The sequence below is a fragment of the Otolemur garnettii genome, unplaced genomic scaffold (assembly GCF_000181295.1).
Source record: "Otolemur garnettii isolate 467f Iridium unplaced genomic scaffold, OtoGar3 scaffold00050, whole genome shotgun sequence".
Taxonomy (NCBI): domain Eukaryota; kingdom Metazoa; phylum Chordata; class Mammalia; order Primates; family Galagidae; genus Otolemur; species Otolemur garnettii.
The window spans coordinates 9,794,990-9,799,188 of NW_003852445.1; the positions used below are offsets into that span (position 1 = coordinate 9,794,990).

At 39.1% G+C, this 4,199-nt stretch overlaps 1 protein-coding gene across 1 annotated transcript in view; it reads right to left on the minus strand.

The window, feature by feature from the left end:
- Positions 1–4,199, minus strand: part of UBR1 (ubiquitin protein ligase E3 component n-recognin 1) — a 137,337-nt gene that overhangs the window by 95,663 nt on the left and 37,475 nt on the right. The window lies entirely within an intron of this gene.

Here is a 4,199-nt window from a genome sequence, read left to right on the forward strand (position 1 = left end):
TTTTTTTGGTTGCAGCTGTCATTGTTGTTTGGTGGGCTGGGCTGGATTCGAACCCGCCACCTTGGGTGTACATGGCTGGCACCTTAGCCACCTGAGCCACAGGCGCCAAGCCGAGATTTTAAAAAGAATAGGTAACAATAACTATATACCTAAGACTTCTGGGAATCAACCTAACACAGTGAATCTTAATATAAACGGGAGGAGGGGAATGATCTAACACCATTAAAATGACTGCTATTAGAAAAAAACAAAACAGAAGATAACAAATATTGAAAATATTGTAGAAAAACTAGAACCCTTGTACACTGATGAAAGAACTATTATATGGTGTACCTGCTATGGAAAACGGTATGGTGCTTCCTCAAAAAATCAGACAGAGAATCCCCATAAGATCCAGCAATTTCACTTCTAGGTACATATCAAAATAACGGTAGCAAGGACTTGAACAGATATTTGTATATCCATATTGATAAGAACATTATTCACACTAGCCGAAAGGTACAAGCAACCCAACTATCTATCAACAAATAAACAGATAAATAGAATGTGGTATACACAATGGAATATCATTCAACCTTTAAAAAGAAGAAAATTATATCATATGCTACAACATGGATGAATTGTGAGGACATTATGCTAAGTGAAATACCACAAGACCATGGGGCATTGTGGCTCACATCTGTAATCCTAACATTCTGGGAGGCCAAGGCAGGTGGATAGCTTGAGCTCAGGAGTTCAAGACCAACCAAGCAAAAGTGAGACCCTATCTCTACTAAAAACAGGAAAACTGAGGCAAGAGGATCACCTGAGCCCAAGAGTTAGAAGTTGTTGCAAGCTATGATGCCACAGCACTCTACACAGGGTGACAGCTGGAGACTGTCTCAAAAAAAAAAAAAAAAGAAAAGAAAAAAGAAATACCACACGATCTATTTATATGAGATATCTCAAATAGTCAACCTCTTAAAAAGTAGAGTTGGTGGTTGCCTGGGTTTGGAGGGAAGGAGAAAAGGGAGATTGTTTACTGAGCTAGAGAATTTCAGTTTTGTAAGGTGAGAAATTTCTAGAAATCTCTTACACAACAATGTGCACATAGTACTGTACTATACACACAAATAAGGTTAAGATGATAAATTTTATGTTCTATGGATTTTACTACCATTGAAAATGTTTCTAATGACCAAAAACATGGGGGGATGGAAGTAGATGAAATAGAAGGACGTAGTTTTCAAAACACATAGCTATTTCTTTCCTTTTCTCTTCCCTATCCTCCCAATTCTGATTTATTGGGGTTGTTTCCAAATGATAGGTTTCCTTTATCCTCACACAATATCTAAAAACAGAGCTACAAGAAAATACTTTCATGTGCTTGTAAGACAGACTAACTACAATATAATCTCATTTAGCAAAAGGAGTTTGTTTTTCACCTTAATATGGTATACAACATGACCTCATGTTCTATTTTACCTTATGCATGAGCATGTGATGATTTATTAAAAAAGCTTTTCTTGCAACTTACCTACAGAGTCTTAGGACCTCAAAATAAACCAACCCACTGGTAAGTAGCTGTAGCCACAAGCCATCTCCATTGTGATTATAGAGGAGAGCAGAAAAGAAGTGAGAAAGGGATAAAGACTAAGCAGAGATAGGAGAAAGATGCTAGGAGACGTAAATCTTTCTGTTCCATATGAAAAAAACAAAGTGAGCTCCATGCTTTCCCAAGCCAACTTGTTTCCTGGAGAATTGGTTTACCATACTGTTATGTATTTTTTCAGAGTTCTGGGATCATGATAATTCATAGTAATGCTATTGGAATATATCTTGATATTTATCAAGACGCCCTCTTGGCTCGGCACCTGTGGCTCAAGTGGCTAAGGCACCAGCCACATACACCTAAGGTGGCAGGTTCAAATCTGGCTCAGGCTGCCAAACAACAATGACGGCTGCAACCAAAAAATAGCCGGGCGCTGTGGTCCCAACTACTTGGGAGGCCAAGGCAGGAGACTTGCTTGAGCCCAGGAGTTGGAGGTTGCTGTGAGCTGTGATGCCACAGCACTCTACCCAGGGTGATAGCTTGAGGCTCTGTCTCCAAAAAAAAAGACTTCCTCTTATAATTTGCACTGTTGGCCTTGTACTTAAGATGGTAAAATGTAGACTAGAAAGAACACCACTACATCTTCAAAAAAACTTTGTTTAATGGCAGCCCTAGCAAACTATTGATAAAATTTTCTTGAATGTCTGTTTCTTTCATGAGAATGGCAAAGAATAATCTTTTGAGGGCAGATTCAATCTGACTCATCTTTATACTTCCTCAAAGTGCTTCTATACATGTTTACTGAACTGATTTAGAGTAGTACTTTTTTTTTTTTTGGAGACAGAGCCTCAAGCTGTCCCCCTGGGTAGAGTGTCGTGGCATTACAGCTCACAGCAACCTCCGACTCCTGGGCTCAAGCGAGTCTCCTGCCTCAGCCTCCCAAGTAGCTGGGACCACAGGCACCCGCCACAACGCCCAGCTATTTTTTGGTTGCAGCCGTCATTGTTGTTTGGTGGGTCCGGGCTGGGGATTCGAACCCACCACCTTAGGTGTACGTGGCTGGCGCCTTAGCCGGTTGAGCTATAGGCGCCGAGCCTAGAGTAGTGCATTTTAAGAGGGTCTTTGACAAACTGGTATTTATCTAGGGGGAGGAGGCAGAGAGTAGAAAACAGAGCTTGATCAGTATGAGCTTATTAACACAGAACAAAACAAATGGTTGTAGAAAATAAAAGGAAGAGATAAGAAACTACAGATTTCTTAAACTATATGATGGGTTGCCATCTGAAAGCAAAAGATGATCTTTTAGGGGTCGTTTTATAAGAAATTAGTCTGAAAATACATGGAGACAGATTTTAGCTGAACACATGAAAAATTTTTTTCAAAAATGAGAGTTGTCCAATAAATAGAGAATGAAATACTCTAAGTAGTCAAGCACAAGTCAGAGGATCAATGACCAAGGATATTGTGCTCTCAATATGAGGATGGCCAATTTCAATGGTTTTTGACTATTTCCTAGCTTATATCTTTTCTTTCTTTCTTTCTTTTTTTTTTTTTTTTTTTTGCAGTTTTTGGCTGGAGCTGGGTTTAAACCCACCACCTCCAGCATATGGGGCCGGCACCCTACTCCTTTGAGCCAGCATACTGGGGCCGGCACCCTACACCTTTGAGCCACAGGTGCTGCTCTCCTATTTTATATCTTAACACGTTATCAGCAAACAGGGACCTACTACAACAAAAACAGGGACCTACCAAAACCCAAGTGGACTTTACTAGTAGAGCAGGTGAAAAATCACAAGCCTTATTTACCTTTAAAGTTCCTTCTATGACCTATAACAACAGTGTAGCAATAACAACACAGGTACTAACACCGGATCTAACCTGTTACCATTCTGTGGGACTAAAAATATGTTTGCCAAATACCCCATTTTTTTCCTGCTCTGTCTTCCTTTCCTACCCCTACTCTATTTTCCTCTTATTTTCTTTACCTTCTTCTGTCTTCCCTTTGTTCATCTAATTGGTTCTTCTTCCTTATTCTCTTCTGTTTCTTCTTGCCTGTTAGATCTTCACCTTTCTTGTGTTCCTTCAGGAGTGGCTTACCTATCTCTCTTTTTCTCAATCATCCTAACGCTAGATAAATACAGCCTTCAACCATTCCTCCTCAAACCAACTCATACTTATGTTCTCTACTTCCTTAAAATAAATCTGATTTCAGAAATCTACTGAACATACAGTACAGAAAAATTTTTTAATACTTTAAAGTTGTATTAAATTTTAAGTAATCTAGAGACACAGTCAACCTGATACCAGCAGCCATGATCATAGGATTTTAATCTATTACTCCTGTCTAACCTATGAAGCCATCCCAAACTTAGAAGAAAACATAGCTCATGTTTGTATATTGATCGTATCAGCAAATAACTAATCTCAGCAGTCTTCTGAGCAAAAAGAGAATTCTTTATAGAGAAGAGAAATGTTGGTGAATACATACTAGTCAGTATGTGTTCCTTACATGGAGAGTATCTAAATCACCTGAAAACTTACTAGAAATGAAAATCTCTGAAAAAATGACATGAAGGCTGTGTTGACCAGTTTGATGGAAGTATTTCAGATTGCATGTGAAAACCCCACACTGTACCCCAGAAGTGCATTAATGTACATAGTTACCATT